The sequence below is a fragment of the Populus alba genome, chromosome 1 (assembly GCF_005239225.2).
Source record: "Populus alba chromosome 1, ASM523922v2, whole genome shotgun sequence".
NCBI lineage: Eukaryota > Viridiplantae > Streptophyta > Magnoliopsida > Malpighiales > Salicaceae > Populus > Populus alba.
This window is the reverse complement of record NC_133284.1, coordinates 26,051,374-26,072,862: the sequence shown is the minus strand read 5'-3', so window position 1 is coordinate 26,072,862 and position 21,489 is coordinate 26,051,374. Positions and strand designations below refer to the sequence as shown.

The window sequence follows — 21,489 nt, the reverse complement described above, 5'->3', positions numbered from 1 at the left end:
TGTGTCCTTTCAAAATTTCAAAGCACGCCTTCAATTTTTTATTTTTTTGGATTTAATTTCTATTCTTTTGATTATTATTTTTCTATTTAAAATAATTTATAAAATTAGAATTCTTTGACAATTTTATCCCCTTTAAGTTTTTTAAATAATGTCTCACAATCAACATAACATTATGAAACTTGTGGATTTGGAATAACTCCAGAGTTACATTCATTAGACAAATAGATTTGGAATAATTCATTCATTCCAGAAGCAGGGACCAGTCTGCTTCCTTGTCAATTTTGAAGAGTCTCGCACTCATCACGGTGTGATAATTTTAAGGAGTCTCGCACTCATCACGGTGGAGGAGAACCGCCACTGTTGGCTGTTTACTAGCAATTGAGATATCTAGATAGTCACTTGTGGTTCAAACCAAGGGCATTTGTATATTTCATTGGGTATTTTTTTTTTTTTAATCGGGGTGGTTTATTTTTAATTTTCTAATTTAATAAATATAAATAATATTAAAAAATAATTGATAAGTGCAGGTCAGTGCATGTACGGTCTCCGCGCACTTCAGATGACAGACCCAATTTTATAATTTATTTTTTTTATAAATATAAATAAATTATAATTTTATAATTTGTCATTGTCAAATGTCATCGTAAGGTGCGTGTTGAAGATGGTTGTTATTACAAACTTTTCTTTTTCTTTTTCTTTTTCTCTTCTTGATTTTCACTGTTTGGCTGTTTACTAGTCTGCAAATTTAACACTATTTATTAAGTGGCAAACACAATCTTTTTAAAATATAGAGTGTTTCTTGCTTACCTCAATTCTCTTAAAAGATACTGAAAAAGTGTTAATTCGACGCATCTCGGCAATGGAGAGTCGTATGCCCATTGCTATAATTACCTTCACCCTCGTCATCTTCCTCTATGGCAAGTAGTTTTACAATATTACATATATTAGCATCTTGCATGGAAAACTCTATTATGCATATTATTCACTTTGATTATTCTGCTCGCTCTTATATATATATATTTTCTGTTTGCGTATGCAATATAAATTACTTTTCATATAATATATAACTGAATTAATGCAAGATTTTAAATATTGAATTAAGTACGGACGTCTAGTCCCATAGAGAAAACGAAGCCCAAGTCTTAGATTCAAGTCCTATTCTTTTTATATGAAAAAAAAATAAAATAGATTCACATAAATTAGCATGAAACAAGAGTTTGATGTATTTAAAACTTGTTTGTGTTTTTATTTGAATTGACCAAGATTTAATTATTGATATATAAAAAAAAAAAAATCTTGCGCAGCCTGCACGCATGCTGGAGCTCAATCTGTGACTTTCGACTTCAAAAACAACTGTCCATACACGGTCTGGCCAGGAACTCTAACGGCTGCTAGCGGTCCGTCTTTATCTTCAACTGGCTTCACATTGGCAACGGGTGCTTCATCTTCGCTGAGTGTCCCTGTCAATTGGTCTGGCCGCTTGTGGGCCAGAACGCAATGCTCTACAGATGCCTCGGGAAAGTTTGTTTGTGCTACAGCTGACTGCGCCTCTGGCGTCATAGAATGCAACGGAGCCGGTGCGATCCCACCAGCATCCTTGGTAGAATTTACTCTAAGTGGTGATGGTGGGAAAGATTTTTACGATATAAGCCTTGTTGATGGCTTTAACATCCCAGTTTCGGTAACCCCCCAAGGAGGTTCTACTGGCTGCCCTTCTACAAGCTGTGCAGCTAACGTGAATGCTGCTTGTGATCCTAGTTTAGCAGTGAAGGGGGCAGATGGAACTGTGATTGCCTGCAAGAGCGCGTGTTTGGCATTTAACCAGCCGCAGTACTGCTGCACAGGAGACTATAATTCACCTGAAAAATGTAAACCTAACCAATATTCGATGACTTTCAAGCAGCAGTGTCCTCAAGCTTACAGTTATGCTTACGATGATAAATCGAGCACGTTTTACTTGTCCTAGTGGAGGCAACTATTTGATTACCTTTTGTCCATGATCAAATGTGGTGGTTCACAACTCTTTCTTTTTATGGAAAGAGTTGGAGGACAACACATTTAATAAATGTTTTTATGATAATTAATAAAGAAATGGAATAATAGATTTGGGATTGACATATCCCAAAAGAATCGATTATCAATTTTCATGCTGTTGATATGGTAAAACTGTATGCCATTCATTATCAATTAACGATATTTTCGGTTCATTGGTCAAGGTACCAATCCTTCAACTTATATGTACTAGGTAGATGCAGTGTCGAATTCAATTTCGAAACATTGTCATCAGGTGCTAACCGTTTTAGGGGATTTTTGACTGGTTTTAATGGTAAGCGTGCGATGCTATAAATAAATTTAGCTTTTTTTTTTTGAGTTATCGCGATGATATAATCTAAGTTCATTTAAAAATTTATGAAAATGAAATCCATTGAGAAACTAAGAATTTTGATGTATTTTTAATTAGAAAAGTATTTTAAATTGCCACTACGGACTATTATAATTCCAAACAAATTTTAAAATAAATATCTCTTGAAAATTAATTCCGTTTTTTGTTGATAATAGCTTTTGCCTACTAAACATGCTTTGTAAAGTTCAAAATTCCCATACGTTTAATCTTGTATTTTAGAGCCCACCACATTCATAGTTAGATCAATTAATAGAAGTACTTGTTGACTTTGAAGAATATTAAAAGGGTAACACATTATTAAGTGCAGAGGAATTAAAAAAAATAGAAAGGATAACTCATGGAAAGTACAATGTTGAATGTAGCACGGTTGTAGCATTATTGTGATCAATCAGGATTTTGGTGTGATGTGGAAAAAACATGAATTTCTTGTTTTTTATTAATAAAAAATTCTTGAAATCACTACTTAATACTTAATATTTTGATCACTAGAAATCCTAATTGGTCTTTAGAGTTTAGACAAATAGACTAATTTTGTATAGGGTTGATATTATCTCCCTTAATATATCATACCTAATTTTTTTAGTTTTTTAGTTTTTTGGTAAAGAAGAAGCTCGCTAAAGAGCGTGTATGGGAGCTTTTGGCTACCCTTTGAAAGGAAACGGGTCGTCTGATTTTGAAAAAAAGCTGTGAAGTTTTTCCGCCCCATTTTCTTCTTCTCTTTTTCCTTTTTCTCTCTCTCATCCCCACTTTTTATGATTAAGATTTGGTATGAGCTTTATAGATCACGAGCATGTTGTGCCAAATATATATACAAAATGATGAAGGGTCAAAATTTACCCTAAAAAATCAAAGGATATGAGTGTTCTATCTATAAAGATTCTAGAACCTACCCCATTGCCTATAAATAGAAAAGCAAGGTAGGAAAAAAGGGGAGGTGTAAAAAAAACTCTAGCCTCCAAAGAAAAATTAGAGGGAAAACAGAAGGTGGGTAAGAAACCCTAGCAACCCTAGAAGAAAAACATAAAATAGAGAAATATAAAAAATTGAGTGAAAGTGTAGAATAAAAAAATAGTCTTCTTCTTCTCTAAAACCTATCCACCAAAGCAAAGCAAATAAAGATCAAATGAGAATCTAAGATTAATTGTTCATTTTACTAATTATGTAAATATTTTTATTTTAGCTTAATGGCATGAATAAAATAAACTCAAACATTTTACACACACACACACACAAACACACAAACACACACACACACAGATATATATATATAGGATTAGTATCGGTTCAAGATTCAGTAGGTTCAAACTGTCAAAAAAAGAATATCTTCAAGTGGTGTAAAATCTTGGTGTGGATTCATCAAGTAACAATTGTAATCTTCAACTTAGACTAGTAAGAGAACAAAATACACAAGACCAATTGGGTGCTTAAGGTGTGGATATAGACGTTCCAAGCCATGTTAAAAACCAGGTTTACAATTCCTATCCCTTTACTTTTTACTTATGCAATTTAATTATATTGTTGGTTAATTGTATTTAATTAAATTAATTTTAATATTTGTTATTATTAGTGGAACACTTAATTCACCTTCCTATTAGGTGTATTGTTGCTTGAATCCTAGAACAACAACTGCCAATGACATATACTAATTATTACTACCCAATTTTCAACCCATCTTTTTGATAAGTTATTTAAAAAATCAAAAAACAACAAAAACAAAAAAAACCCATAAAATATATGTTCTTGATATATTTGCATCGTTTTTAGCATTTTCAATGTTGTTTAAAAACGAATTTAAATTATTAAAGGTCTTTTTAATACATTCGACTTTTAATGTGTCTTTTTTTTAAATCATTGATTTTTCTTGTTAAGTCGATGTTGATATTCTTCGTTTTCAAAAAAATAAGAAAAATCAAATTTACAAAAAAAAGGAAAGAAGTTGAAGGACCAAGTTTGGGGACCTAACAATATTTTTGCCTATAAATAGGAGTCTCTAACACACACAAAAGTAGGGAGGCAATTTTGAAACAAAAAAATTTAGGCAACCATAAAAATAAAACCCTAAATCCAAATTTTCTCTCACAACAAATAGGAGCTGCCGCCCCCTTAAAAAATTAGGCAATCATAAAAATAAAACCCTAAACCCAAATTTTCTCTCACAACCAAGAGGAGTTGCCGCCCCCTTCCCTTTGGATTTTTGGCCTTCTTCCCTTACACCCGAAGGAGCCTTCCCTCATAGCCAAGATAACCCCTCACGAGATCTCTCTCTTAGCCATTTTTTCCCATTGTCTGCATCTCATCTCCATCTTCCCCATTCTCTCCTAACCAACCCAAAATCAACCAAACAACCACTCCTATCTCCATCGTAGCTTTAGTAGCCACAGACCCACAGTCTCCCTCATTAGCCGTAGCAGTGTTGTCCTCACCAGAGATCTAGTAGTCCACAGATCCCCGCATCTTCCCTCACCGCCAACCATAATAGAACTTCCCTCACCATGGTGGTTCACAACTCTTTCTTTTTATGGAAAGAGTTGGAGGACAACACATTTAATAAATGTTTTTATGATAAATAATAAAGAAATGGAATAATAGATTTGGGATTGACATATCCCAAAAGGATCGATTATCAATTTTCATGTTGTTGATATGGTAAAACTGTATGCCATTCATTATCAATTAATGATATTTTCGGTTCATTGATCAAGGTGCCAATCCTTCAACTTATATGTACTAAGTAGATGTAGTGAAAGTTAGAATAATTAGGAGGTTTAACCTATTGGTTAGCCAATTTTTTTCTATATATATGTGTATGGCAATATACAATAGTAATGGTGGAGGTTACCACACAAGAGTATGACTACAATATTTTCTATATACAATATTTCCTATATAGGTACATTCTATAATATACCCCCTCAAGCTGAGGATGGAGGATTAACTCAAAGCTTGAACCGAAAAGCAGTAAATGAAGTTGAAGGAAATGGCTTAGTGAAGACATCTGCAAGTTGATCCCGAGAGGAAATAAAACGAATCTGAATCTTCTTCTTCGCAACTATATCTTGAACAAAATGATAATCAACCTTAACATGATAATATAGGATGTTGTAATCATTACAGTTAATGCAGTGTTCTGTTGCCTCTATATAAATAGAAAGGTTGGCTAAGGCACAACCCAACACATTCCATTATTCTTAACTTAGTATCAGAGCCACAAAACCCTAAAATAAATAAAATCTACTTTTCTCCCAGCCTCCCTTCTTCAATGAAATAGCCACCACATACATCTTCAAATTCTGCAGCACCAGCAGTCCAACTTTCTTCTTCTCCGACAGTGCAGCCCTCTTCTCTTGCAGCGCCTCCTCTGCTTTCCTTTATTGCGTCACCGCCTGGATTCTCCTTTGCCATGGATAGGTAAGACACGATTCCACAACTCTACTGAAGGATTGGAAGACTAATTCTGCCCCTAACACCCCTAAAATTATCAGTTATAATACTCAACAAAATCTGTCAAGTACAAGACAATTCGACCCTTCTTTCATTTTCAATCCATATCTAGAGTTCTATAACTCCAAATTATGTGAGGCTAGTTTTGTTTAAAAGATAACATCCATACCTACAACCTTTGTGAAGAACCCAATCTGGAATTTTATCATTTTGGCTCCCTAACCACAGCTGAAAGGTGGGTGATAAAGCTGTTAAGTCCCAATACATAGATTGGACAACCAATATCTCCCTTTTTCTACTATGAATAAAGTCACATCCGAACATATCGCAGTGACCGATTGAAAATTAATCTCGATATGGAAAAAGAATAGATATTTGGTATCGTTTTCTTTTAAGGGAAAATATCTTGTTTAAGGAGTCGCCACCTAGTATTATGGTCACTAGGAACCCTATACAGAAATTCTATGGTACGTGACTGGTTACGCGAAAAGAAAGATACAATCACCCCTTAAACGTCCTACTTGAAGTAGGCTGCATTGCTGGTTTTGTCTAAAACTGCTAAGAGTTTGTTGTATTATGCTTTTTATGGTCCACCTAGGATATTTTTGACTCTAGCGCCATTAAATAATCAACTACAAATATTTTCAACTCTGGCATTGATAAATATTACACATCCCAAAAAATGCAGTATTCTTGACTTTAACGCCAGTGAATAAATCCATAAAATTCTGAATTAAACAAAACAGAAACCCCTTTTTTTATTATTTGTTTTGGACTGGATCTAGCCCAGCCGTACGCTAGCAACCCCGCTGGTCATTGTTGTGCGCATGCGTGAACAATTCACGCATGCATGCTTGCAACATTGACAGGGTAATTAAATTTGCACACAGTGAGAAAAGTGAATCATATTTGCAAAGGCTAGGAAGAGAAGGCTTACCTGGTTCGCTGGAGAAGAAGCTGGATGATGGGGTACCGGCTGACCAATGCTACTTCTTTTCCTCCGTTCTTTCTCTGATTTTTGGATCGCTGGAGAAGAACTGATCGATGCTAGTTCCTCTCCATTCTTTCTCTGGTTCCATGTTTTGTTTGTCTTACCTCATGTTGTTCATTCCCTCCCTGTGTTTACCTTCTGTTGGCAATGGGAACCTCTGCTGGGCGCTGCTCTCGGTTGAAGCTAGGATGTTGGACACTGCTTCTACTACTCACGATGGCAGCTTGCTGAGAAGAGGATGTATGCTGGTCGCAGTGGTAGCCTGTTGAGAGGAGCTGCTGTCGTTGGTTGCTGATGGTGTGATTGAAAGTCAAGTTGCTGAAAAGAGCACTGCTGCTGCTGGGAAGAGGAGGTTGCTGCTGGTTCTACCACTGCAGCTGAGGGAAGGTGTGGCTGAGGAGCACCCGTCGTCGCTGCTTCAATGAAAAAAAAGTGGAAAATCAAGAATGCTGGAACTTAGGAGTACTCTTGCTGATGATCACGGTTTTGAATTGAAATACCCCTACGATTAAAGACAAAGTTGCGGTTCATGATTTGGTTCATGATTTAAAAATCTACTGTTATTGGAGGAGTGCATGCTGGACGACTCATATTATTCCATAAGGGATGATGATGTGCTGAAGAAGAAGGAGTTGTACTACTGATCTGCTTGTGTGGTCGTCGCTGGTGCCGAAGGAGGAAACTTCCAGTTGTTGCTGCAATAATTAATACTCTTCCCTTCTTTGAAGGTTGTGTTCTCTTCCTTCTTCAAAGAGTGAGGGTGGTGATGTCTAGGCTTTGTTTATGGAGAAAAAAAGCTGCTGATGGAGCTTCTTCCCCTATGTTCTGTTCTTGCATACAGGGGAAGAATAAAGGAAGCTAGCTATAGGTCAATAAGGGGAGGGGGCGTTTTATGGTTGGTTATGAGACCAGGGAAGAAGAGGAAAAAAGCTGGGGAGAGGGTAGCGGTGATTCAGCCGCGCCCCCTTTTTTTTGTAAATGTCTTTTTTTAAAAAAAATTTTAAGGTTTCGGGTAATGGTCTTCTCCTGAGGTTTTCTGCCTAATCCTCCTTTTTTCCTTTTGCACACATTGAGGTCTATATTTATAGTGCCAGAGTCCCTTCACATGTGAGAAACAAAGTTTCAATCAAACTCATTCTTTCTTTTTTTTTGGAGTTTGAATTTGATTAAGAATCAAATTTAAAAGCGGATAACTATTATTATCTTGAATACAAGGATTATCTTGAAGATAAGGATAGAATGAAAAAAGTACATTGTCGTCCCTAATTTTCACGCAAGTTAGCAAATCACACTTTTTATCGAACTAAATTTCTAATATTTTACTTTTACATTTTAAACCTTGTAAAATTAAATTAAGAAGTCAATGGGCCAAAATTGGGTTAGAACAAATAATATGGCTGAACATGCCTAAGGAAAGACACTAAGTATTTTCTTTAATTTAAATCATAATTAGCATGTTTTTGATGGTTAAACACATATCAAGCCACCACATTTTCTAGTCATTTCATTTATGCTAACCTAATTTAAACAAATGTTTCATTAAGGTTCATGTTTCTCACAACTCAATCCGAATGAATACAATCCAAATGGTGAACTTAACCACCATTATAACATGAAACACATACCAAAACAACATAGTATTTTAATGGTTAGATCTTCCTAGATCAAGAAAAAACCAAAACGGATCTGAAAATTGACAATATACTGCTCTCCGATGACTAACTTTTTATTGGAGTCTATAATCCCGATCTCCATCGTTGATAATGAAAATCTCATCAATATGATCCACATATCAAAACTTGAGCAGATCCAACGGTGGAAACTTCTAGAGACCATGAATGACCTACAAACAGATTTTCCTTGAAATGTTGTGAGGGCTATATCTCTCGCATAAAACTAGAACATTTGAATCCCAACAGTCAGATGTTAGAGGGTGGTGAGAAGCATAATATATCCCAAAACCAAGCCAATGCAACAGTGCAATTCAAAGATATGGTTGTTTGAATGTCTGCTCTCAAGGTACTCTCTCTCTCTCTCTCTCTCGCCCCCTTTTTTTTGCCTTTCATTTTGCCCTCCTCGTTAATTTCTACACAATTTTGCTATTTATATAGCAAATCTATCTATATTTACTAAAACACCGTTATATCAAGTTTAGGTATCTTTTCGTTCAACCAAATGCCTTTTCTCAGTTTTCTTTTAAAATACCATGCAAAAAAAATCTCTCCGTAAAATTTCTTTTCTAATAATTCAATACTATTCCATTTTATTTTATTTTAACTAGCTCATCCTATTTTTGGTTCTGAATTATTAATAATTTTATTAATATCATGAAATTTGATCAGGGGTTTACAATTTACCACCATTTCTATTTTATTTCTCATTATTGAATTCATCATGGTGAAGTCTTTTGTTGGGGTTTTATAGAGTTTCCACCGAGTCATCTACATATCTAAATTATAAATTTTTGAGGTTTAACATAAGGTATGAACACCCTTAACATGCTTTACCTAAGGTAATATGCATTATTTAATTGTTTGATATAACTAACTTATTGTTTTGTTTTCTAATTGTTGGTCAGTCTATGGTTTAAGAAAAGTCTTTCTTAGTAAGGAGATCTTTATCTTATCAGGTAAAAACCTAACAATTTTAATGTCAATATATATAAAAAAGAACTAACTTTTTATTTAATATTAGGAATACATCTTATGTATAAGTTTATAATCCTAGATCTAAAAGAAAACAAATTTTTTTTCTAGTATTTTTGAAATATAGGCGTAGTTCTCATTGCTTTAATAAACTGGTTATTAAAGCCTAGAATGCATGATAACACATATTTTTTTGAATTTTATTTTGTATGAAATACAATATGAAATTTCTTATATTTTTGAGAGACTTGGCCATATGCATGAAAACAAGATATTTTTTTTGTTGCTTTTATATATATTTGTTTTGCAACATTTTGGAGAAAAAAAGGTATTTTAAAAACAAATTTGTATCTTTACAGTGTAAAAATACTAACCAAAAGAAATTAGGTCGAGGTCAACCTAAAAGAGTTGGGCCGATGTCAACCCAACTTATTCTTTTTCTTTTTTTTCTATAAGGCTAGACCCAGCCCAAAATAGCATTAAATGGTTACTTTGCTTAGTACAGTAACTATTTTTTCTGTCGGTATTTTTCGGCCGAAATCACCGACGGACAATATTCGTCGGTAATTAGGTCGGACAATATTCACCGAGGGATTTGAATAGCAGGTTCGTGCGGTGACGTGTCGATTGCCCGTCAGAAGTACCGACGGTTTCGCCGACGGAATAAAAACCGTCGGTAAGTCCGTCGGTAAAAGTGAATATATGGCCACTCTGCCGTCACTCTCCTCCCCCATTTCTCCTTCTTCTTCCTAATCCTAACCCTCCCCATCTGCAAAATAACTAGCCCCCCCTCGCCCCAAAACAAAAATCTTCCTCATCTCAGCATAACAAGTTGTATTTCTTGAAGTTTTGTGGTCACAGCATCCGTGTTCTGATTTACCGACGGATTTTATCATTTATTGTAAGTAATTCTATCTTTCAAAATTTTAACATTTAAATGTCAATTTTATTGTTTTTTTAGTATATGTATTTTTTTTAGTAGATGTACATGTTTTATTGTTATTTCTCAAACAAACTTGTAGTATATGAATGTATAATTTTATACTTGTTATGGTTTGTTTTAGATTTTGTAAGATTGTATTTGTTTGAAAATTGTTAAAACTTAATTTGTAGAATTACCGAATTACATGTTATGTTTTGAAATAATTAAGAGCTTGCTTAATGGGTCCTTTTTATAGAGGTTCGATAGAAGTCATGGATGATCGTTCATGGATGTATCTAGATTCACCCCAAGGATTGCGAAGGATGGATTATTGTAACGGGGTTCAGGGTTTTATTAATTTCTCAACATCTATTCCCAGAAATTTTACTGGAGGCGGTATTAGGTGTCCATGCAGGAAGTGTCAAAATAAAAAGTATCTGCATCCAGATGTTGTAATGATGCATCTTCTACACAAAGGGTTTGTGGAGGATTACGAGTGTTGGTATGCACATGGAGAGGTATTTGTTAGTAATAGGAGAATGGGAGAAACGGTGGTTGGGTCAACTTCTAGTGCTAGCAACGTGCATGAAGCGGCAAATGACAACACTAATCCTTACAGAAACATGGTTATGGATGCAATGAGAATGAATCAAGATAATGTCAATCAATGTCCAATCGTAGAAGAAGAACCTAATGCAGAGGCAGCTAGGTTTTTTGATTTGTTGAAAGATTCTGACGAACCATTATGGGATGGCTGCACAAACCACAGTAAATTATCGGTTGTAGCACAGGTGTTCACCATCAAGTCAGATCACGGGTTGAGTGAGGCCGGGTATAACAAAATTATTGATTGGGCAAGAAGCATTTTACCTGAAGGGAACAGGCTCAAAGAGAACTTTTATGCTGCAAAGTCCATGATGAAACCCCTCGGTTTAGGATACCAGAAAATTGACATGTGCCCTAACTTCTGCATGTTATACTACCTTGAAAATGCTGAGATGACCGAGTGCATGACATGCGGACATTCCCGTTACAAACCCAGAACTGGCAGGGGGAAGACTCTAGTGGCATATAAAAAACTTAGATATTTCCCAATCACACCTAGACTGCAGAGGTTACTTATGTCACCAAGGACTGCTGAGCACATGACATGGCACCAAACACACGATGTCGTTGATGGTGTGATGGTGCATCCTTCTGACGGCGAAGCGTGGAAACGCTTTAACAGTGTTCATCCTGACTTTTCTGCTGAATCAAGGAATGTTCGACTTGGGTTGTGTACAGACGGGTTCAACCCATTTGGGTCATTTGCTGCTCCCTATTCTTGTTGGCCGGTCATTCTCACAGTTTATAACTTGCCACCGGGAATGTGTATGAGGCCGAAGTTCATGTTTCTATCTACTGTCATACCCGGTCCAAGCAGCCCGGGGCGAAATATAGATGTTTGTCTTCGACCGTTGATAGATGAGCTGGCGCAGTTGTGGTCCTCCGGATCTCTGACTTATGATATATCGAGGAAACAAAATTTCCTTATGAGGGCGGCTTTGATGTGGACTATCAGTGATTTTCCAGCTTATGAAATACTTTCTGGTTGGAGCATGCATGGGAAACTCGCATGTCCATACTGCATGGAAAACAACAAGGCATTCACGCTAGCAAATGGAGGTAAAGCTTCTTTTTTTTACTGTCACCGTCGCTTCTTGCCACTTAATCACAGGTTCAGAAAGAACAGAAAAGATTTCTTTGTTGGTAGAGTTGAAAAAGATGTTGCATCCCCGCGTCTTTCTGGTGAAGAATTGCATCATGTTGTATCAGAGTACGGTGACATTGTGTTTGGCCTTCAATTAGGTAAGCAAAAGTTTCCTGGTTTTGGTTTGACCCATAATTGGGTAAAGCTAAGTATCTTTTGGGAGCTTCCGTATTGGAAGACTAATCTTCTCCGCCATAACCTTGACGTCATGCACATCGAAAAGAACGTGTTTGAGAATATTTTCAACACCGTCATGGATGTGAAGGGGAAGACAAAAGACAACATGAAGGCTAGATTGGATATAGCTTTATACTGTAACCGTAAAAATATGGAGTTGGTTTATGACGAGTCACGGGTTGCAAAACCAAGGGCAAGCTTGGTGTTAGAGAAAAACACACAACTGCTAGTCTACAAATGGCTTAAGAGTCTGCGTTTCCTAGATGGACATGCATCGAACATATCAAGGCTTGTTAACATAGAGGACTGCAGATTGTATGGAATGAAGAGCCATGCAAACACTCATCCTATTAGCTTTTCGTGATTTGTTGCCAAAGGGAATATGGGATGCACTAACGAAGATCAGTCATTTCTTCAGAGATATATGCTCCAGCAAGATGAATGTTGAGCACATTGAGATGCTTCAAACGAATATCATTGAGACATTATGCAAACTTGAGATGATAGTCCCTCCTTCATTTTTTGACTCAATGGACCATCTCCCTATACATCTACCGTTCGAGGCAAAAGCTGGAGGACTGGTCCAGTATAGATGGATGTACCCATTCGAACGGTAAGATATTACAGTTGCAATGGAATTCATATCTTAAAGTATTTTCTATGTTTTTCTTATTTGAAAATACTTGAATTGTACTTCAATGCAGGTACTTATTTAATCTAAAAAAAAGGTTAAGAACAAGGCGCATGTTGAGGCTTCCATATCTGAGGCCTATATTGTTGAAGAGATATCAACACTTATCTCGTACTATTTCGAACCTCATCTGAGAACAAGAATCAATCGCGTTCCACGACATGACGATGGCGGTGAAGTGCCTTCCAGTGGGAACTTGTCAATATTCTCCAATACTGGACGACCCACACCTAAAAATGCCGTAAGAGGAAGATATTTGTCGGAAATAGAATTCAAACAAGCACACAACTATGTTCTATTTAACTGTGATGAGCTGAGACCATTTATTCAGTAAGTCTATATATGTGTAATACTAATTAAACTTTGTCAGTAATATACTGTTAATTATATATTGTAATATCATACACTCATTATCACTTGCAGGCAACATCGACAATATTTGCTCTCCAATAACTCGCAGCTGACCGAATCCCAGATCTTTCAATTACAAGATGAACAATTTTCCATATGGTTCAGAACACATGTAAGCACTATCACAAACTCATTCTAACGTATGCATGTCATTACGAGATTCTCGTTCATTTACCGTGTATTGATGTACATTTAATTACATATATTTACAAGGTTTATCAAATGGGAAGGAGTGCGCCCAAGTCATTGTCTTCACTAAGCCTCGGCCCTGAAAGAAAAGTTAGGTGCTACAACGGGTATTTTGTCAATGGATATGTTTTCCATACTGAAGAATACGGGCAAGGAAGAAAGACATACAACTGCGGTGTTTGTGTTAAGGGATCCACAAGTAGCCAGTTAGAAGTTGACTACTATGGTAGATTAGAAGAGGTTGTCGAACTGCAATAAAGTGTTTTTATTCAAATGCTATTGGTATGACACGACGGACAGAGGAATCAGAGTTGATCCGCACCATGGTCTGGTCGAAATCAACTCAAAAGCTAAACTCCGCAACATAAACGATGTATTTTTTTTTGCAAAGCAATGTCAACAAGTTTATTACACATACACCCCTTCATTTAGAAAGGATCGTTTAAGAGTTGATTGGTTTTCCGTTTTAAAAACGAAACCACGAGGTCGTGTCGAGGTTGTTCAGGATGAGAACGAAGACACAAGTGTGCGAGATGAAGTCTTTCAAGTTCGTGAGTTGGTTGAACCATATCGAGTTGCTCCTTCGATTGAATTGGAAGAAAATTCAAATTTTCGAGTTCTCGATGATAGTCTTGTTGATATTGACGGAGAGGAGTTGAATGTTGTTCTCAGCTCTAGCGGAGAAGCAAATGTCGATGAAGAAGATGATATCCATATTGAAGATTGCGATGAAGATGATGACAATTCAACTGATGAGGAAGAAGAAGAAAATTCCGACTAATTATGAAAATGAAGCCCTATGTAAAAACATTTGTCTCATGTAATTTAGATTATAGATGATGTATTTTGTAAAACAAAATATTTACTGTTTAAGCAATGTGGTTATTGTGTTTATGTGATGGACAATTTATCAGTTAAGTTTCTGCAGGAAGGTAAACAGGCAATACAAAGACAACCTTTCCTGCATCATGCAATCTTACCGACGTCCATACCGACGGATAGTGATCCGTCGGTATCTCACAGAGAGTTCGAAATTACACCAACACCGACGACATTACCGACGGCTTCACCGACACATACACCGACGGATTATATTCCGTCGGTATCTCATAGAGAGTTCGAAAATATTTACAACAAAATGCCACAATCAGCGACGGGTATACCGACGGATTCTAGTCCGTCGGTATCTCACAGAGAGTTCGAAAATATTTACAACAAAATGCCACAATGACCGACGGATTCACCGACAGATTTGTCGACGCTAATACCAACAGAATAGGTCCGTCGGTAATTTGTCGGTCACACATATTACCGACAGAAATACCAACGGACTGTGCGATTTCCAAAGTGTGTGAATTAATGCGCCTCCGAACTTGTCATATTACCGACGGAATCACCGACGGACTGCGAAAAATATGGAGGGCTTTTAAAAATTCGGGGCGAAATTCAAAAAATACCGACGGATTTTTGACCTGTTACCGACGGAATTTTTTACCTTTTACCGACGGATATTCATTCCGTCGGTAAAACTGCCCTATAAGTTCCGGCCCCCGCCGCTTCGCCTCATTTTTTCTTCTTCTCCCCGCCGCTTCGCTTCTCCTCCGTTTTTCACCTCAGATTTTTCATTTTTTTCCCCTCAATCCTTAAACACTTTCACCTTTAATCTCTAGCAAGATTTGGTGTTGTAAATCTTCATCATATTAAAAGGTATGTGTTTTTTTTCTAATTTATTTTATTTTATTTTATTTTATTTTATTTTTAGTTGTTTTTATTTTTGTTGTTTTGGTGTTTTTTGTTGCAATGTAGATAAAGTTTTGAATTTGACACATTATTAAGGTATGTATATTTCGTTCCGTTTCTTGATGTAGGTTTTTTTTTTGAATTTTTTGAATATTTTTTGTTGTTGTGTTGTTAGAATTGTTATTAGTTAATTTAACTTAGAATTAGTTAAAGTTGAATAATTGAATTTTTTTTGATTTTTTTGAATTTGTTGAATATTTGTTAATTTAATTGTTAGTCTATATTTTTTTTTTAATTTATTGAAATATAATTTATTGTTGTATTGCCTATATAATTATTGATTAATTTATTGAATTAATATTGTTAATGTTGAATTTACCTTAGAATTAATAATTGCATTTGTTGGAATAATTATCGATTTCCAATTTAATTTATTTGCTTTTAATTTATTTTTAGTTGTTTTTATTTTTGTTATTCTGTTGTTTTGGTGTTTTTTTTGGTAATGTAGATAAAGTTTTGAATTTGTCACATTATTAAGGTATGTATATTTCGTTCCTTTTATTGATGTAGGTTTTTTTTTTGAATTTTTTGAATATTTTTTATTGTTTTGTTGTCATAATTATAATGATTAATTTGTTGAATTATAATTGTTAATGTTGAATTATAATGATTAATTTGTTGAAGTATAATTTGTTGAAGTATAAAATGAAAACTAGAGCTGGTCGTTCACGTCCAGTCGAATCAAGTTCCTCTAGCAGCGATGATGATGTTTCCTTAGGTGCCTCTCAAGAAGAGGCACCTACACCACCTGCGCCGTCAACCGATGCTGCCTCTTCCAGCGATGTTTTACATCGCAAAAGCGGCGTGCCTTCGAAGCGGAATCAATTTACCCACCAGTACGAGGCACAGTGGAAGGACGATCTTTCAATGTAATTTTGTTAAGGTTTTAGTTTTTTTTATATAAAAAAAAAACAAATTTAAAACATAATTTATGAAGTAATCACAAATTAATTTCATTTCTTTTCAGGTTCACAAACATTGAGGCCGCCCGAGTAATATCATCGGCGTTCAAAGCGTCGATGGAGATTCCATTGTTTCAATGGAGTCAGATATCCAGACATCCTGAATGGATGCCTCAAATCAATGCATGGTTTCGTAGATTTGAGGTTCGTGTTAATATATAATTTTCAGCTTATTTCTAATAAATTCTAGTTATAATTGTAAATAAATTATTAACATTTTAAAAAAATATTTTTTTATATACAGCATCGATTCTACTGGGACGACGAACATGACACTGTTGTGAGGAGGGTGTGGGAAAATCACGCGGCAATTAGGTAACATCGAAAACAATACGACTTTTTTTTACATAATTATTTATGTTTCGAAATGTAATTTTTTCGTGCGTGAATTAGGTTGCGTGATTTTTGGTATGACACCCAGAAAAAAGCAAAAAAAAACAGCGAGGGATAAGGGGTTCCAAGGCTGGAACGATGTTGCGGTTTGGAGGGATTTCAAACCAATATACATCCCGGAAGATATATGGCCGCACTATCTTCAGCACGTGACGTCTGAGCGGTTCACTCGATGTTCACAGTCCGGTGCTGGCAACTGAAATCGGCCAATTCATGGCTCGGTGACAACGCACACCGGCGGCTCCGTTCCGTTTTCTGCATATGCGAAACGGATGGTAAGATTAATTTAAATGAAATATATCATTCAATTAATTTGTTGTTAATACATTTTTTTCATTATAGGCTACGTCTCTTGGACATGAGCTGAGCCCTATGGAGTTGTTTGTGGAGACGCACGTGCGAAGTCATGACCGCCAAAAGGGGACGCAACAGTTCGTTGACAACCGTGCTCAATATTTTGTGGTATGTTTGTTCAACCATTTTATTTTGTAAGTTATTATTATGTTTATTGAATTGAATATGATGATTTTTTTTTTCAAGAGACCTATAATAATTGGTTGAGGGAGAGATACGGGGACGATCCATCTCAACCCATCCGGAATTCGATCCGGATTTGTGGATGGAGGCTGGATCGTCAGGTTGACCCGATAAAAATTGGGTTTACGAGCTCTCCAACACTACCGCGGCCAACTTACGATCGACCGGTACTGCTTCAACCGCTGGGAGCTCCCAATCTGTATCGAGCTCCCATCTAAGGAGTTTGTGGCCTTGCAGCAAAGGTGCGACCACCTATCAGAGGCATACACACAACTCAAAGAAAAGCAAAGATTGGCGAACGAACAACACAGAGAAGAGTCTGAACAACAAAGAGCGGCCTATGAAGAGCTTCGGCAAATGGTCATGAACATGACACAAGGTGGAACATGTGCGTCTAATCCTTTTTGGCCGCCTAACCCCCATCCTCCTCCTCCTCCTCCTCCTCCACCTTTATATTAATTTTTAATAAACATTATTTACATTTAAAATTTTGTTTAATGTTTTTTTGAAACACATTCATTTTGTAATGAATATTATTTCACTTTGTGTTTTTGTTGCTTAATATAAATTTTATTTGCATAATTGGTTTGTATTACCATTAATTTATATTATTTTTTCAAAATAATTAAAAAACAATTTAAAAAAAATAATTACACAGGGATTTACCGACGGAAAAACTCCGTCGGCATTGGACAGTGTCTGCCATCGTCACCGACCATCACCGACGGAACAAATCCGTCGGTATACATTTACCGACGGCAATATTCGGTCGGTATAAAATATCACCGACACTTTTGCCGACGGAGTTAGTCCGTCGGTATTTTTATAACACCGACGGAAAATATTCCGTCGGTATATTCCAAGCGGGAAACTTTTTTTTTTTTGGCGCGTACGGTCCGTCGGTAAAAGTTTTTTTTTGTATTTCCGACCGATATAGCGACGGAATGTGGAATCACCGACAAAAGGTATTCCGACGGGAGTATTTCGTCGGTAATATAGTCGGTAAATACTTTACTGATGAAAGTTGTATCACACACCGACAGAATATTTCCGTCGGTAAAACTGTGAAATCTTGTAGTGAGCGTGGTTGCTAACGTTGACAGTGGCATTGTTGTGGTGGTGACTAGGAGGAATGGTGGCTGCTGCTACTACCTAGCAATAGAGAGGAGGTTCCTTTTCTTCTCCAAGTAAAGGCCAAAGAGTGTTCCTTCCTTTTCTTTCCTTTTTTTCCTTTGTTTTTCTTTTTCTTCCCTTTCTTTCTTTTGTTTTCCCTTGTTTTTCTTTCTTTCCTTTTCTTTTTTGTTTCGTTCCTTTTTCCTTTTTCTTTTTCTTTTTTTCACCCCCAACCCCTTGGTAAGGATGGTATTTATAAAGGGCGCGGGGGGGGGGGGCTACCCTTGTCTAGTCATGCCGAAGGGGTAGGGTAGCTATGGCGGCCCCTATGCAGCTTCCCCAGAGTCACTTGTCACTTGTAAGGCTTCTCCCCTCTGCCCCTTTCATCATGGTGGTAGGCCATGATGATGTGTGGGTTGTGTTAGGGTTTTTAGGCAAGTGGGAGAGAGAGAGAGAGAAAGGTACTGCAAAGGAGGGGGAAAAACCTTTTTCTCTTGTCTATAGTCAATTTAGATTTTGATTTTAAAAATTAATTCAATTGCATCTCTGCCAAATTCAAATGCGATTATTATTTTATTTTTATTTTGAAAAGGAATAAGGTAAAAAATGGTGGGGAATAACCCAAAAATGAGTTTTGACATCAACAAGCATGAAAGATGTCATGAAAAAATCAATGAAGATGTCCAAGATGCAAAACAAGTGAAGCCTAAGAATTAATTGTTCATTTCAGTAATTATGTAAATCTTTATATTTTATCTTAATAGCACAATTAAAATGAACTCAAACACTTCATTCTACATGTATATAGGATTAGTATTAGTTCAAGATTTAGTAGCTTTAAATTGTCAAAATCTAGTATTTAAGTTGGTCCGGTTGACCGTTTGGTAATACCATGTGAACTAGTTGTTCGGTTTGGTGCCAACAACCTTTTCTCTCTCTTTTTCTTACCTCTCTCCTTAATTCTAGTTTGTGCCCCTTCAAAATTTGAAAGCATGCCTTCAATTTGTTATTCCTTCAGATATGGTGCTTGTTTTTTTGATCATTGTTTGTTTTGTTTGGAATAATTTATTAAATTAGAATTCTTTAACAATTCACCCCCTTCAATTTTTTTATCTTTCAAATTTTGTTCCTATTCTTTTGATTACTAATTTTTTATTTGAGATAATTTTTTATTTTGATTTGTTTATACAATATCATTCTCCATAAGTTTTTTTTCTATCATAATTGATCCCTCATTCTTTTGATTGCTATTTTTTTTTACTTTGGCAATTTTTTTAAAATTTATTTTTTTTCCTGTTTTCATTATTCAACATTAAATTAGTTAAGAATTGTGCTTCTTAATCATGTTCAAGTTTAAGATTTCATAAGTTGCGAGTTTTAGAGAATAACCCAAGTTTAGGAGGTTCACCCGAGTTTGCATGGTTTTTTTCCCTTTCTTTAAGCTCAATTTTTATTTCAGTTTCATCCTTTAATACTTATTTAATTAGATATTGGGCTCTATTGATTTTTTTTTTTATTTTCTTTCTATAAGATTTTTCATTTCTTTTGAAAATGACTCGGGATGTCTCGAATATTTTTATTTGTTATTTTTTTAATTTCTCTTTTTTATAGACATTTTTTCATTTAATTTAATTTAATTAATTAAATAAATATAGGCAAGTGATACTCATTTCATAATATTTTGAAATACAAAATAAATAAAAAAATTTATCAGGTAGACATCATTTTATTGGCACGGATAATTATTTGGTTAAATATAAATTTATTCAAATAAAAATATTATTAAACATAATTAGATATATACTCTGTGCTGTAATATCAAATATTTTGATATTTATTTACAAGATATTTCCATAAAAAAATCTACCTGATATACACAGAAATATATATAGCTTTTACACTTACAAAGTAGTATCTCGGGTGTAAATTAATTTTCTTGTGAATATGGCCCTATTCCTGCATTCAGTTGCTCTCATTAGACGTGAGAAGCAGGGCATTCCTCTAATTGTCTGTTTACTAGTCTGCTTTCTCATTAATTGAGATATCTAGTTAGTCACTTGTGGTTCAGACCAAGGGTATTTGTATATTTTTATTGGGTATATATGTTTTTTTTATCAGGGTAGTTTATTTCCAATTTTATAATTTAATAAATATAAAATAATATTAAAAAAAATAGTTAATAAGTACAGGTTAGTGTGTGAGCAATCCCATGTGTGGCAGATAGCTTTTCAGTTTAATGTCGACAACCTTTTTATATTTTATTTCCTCTTCTTAATTTTCATGTGTGGTCCTTCAAAATTTCAAAGCATGCCTTTAATTTCTTATTTCTTTAGATTTAATTCCTATTCTTTTGATTATTATTTTTTATTTAAAATAATTTATAAAATTAGAATTTTTTGATAATTTTATCCCCCTTCAGTTTTTTAAATAATGTCTCACAATCAACACACCATAATGAAACTTGTGGATTTGGAATAATTCCAGCGTTACATTCATTAGACAATTAGATTTGAAATAATTCCAGAGTTCCATTCATTCCAGAAGCATGGACCAGTCTGCTTCCTTGTCAATTTTGAAGAGTCTCGCACTCATCACGGTGTGATAATTTTAAATAGTCTCGCACTCATCACGGTGTAATGCTGGAGGAGAACCGCCACTGTTGGCTGTTTACTAGCAATTGAGATATCTAGATAGTCACTTGTGGTTCAAACCAAGGGCATTTGTATATTTCATTGGGTTTTTTTTTTTTTTTTTTAATCGGGGTGGTTTATTTTTAATTTTCTAATTTAATAAATATAAATAATATTAAAAAATAATTGATAAGTGCAGGTCAGTGCATGTACGGTCTCCGCGCACTTCAGATGACAGACCCAATTTTATAATTTATTTTTTTTATAAATATAAATAAATTATAATTTTATAATTTGTCATTGTCAAATGTCATCGTAAGGTGCGTGTTGAAGATGGTTGTTATTACAAACTTTTCTTTTTCTTTTTCTTTCTCTCTTCTTGATTTTCACTGTTTGGCTGTTTACTAGTCTGCAAATTTAACACTATTTATTA

General features: G+C 35.3%; 1 pseudogene; it reads left to right on the top strand.

The window, feature by feature from the left end:
• The first annotated feature begins 783 nt into the window (after positions 1-783).
• LOC118047003 (thaumatin-like protein 1b) lies at positions 784-2,141 on the top strand (annotated as a pseudogene).
• Positions 2,142-21,489: the final 19,348 nt, after the last annotated feature.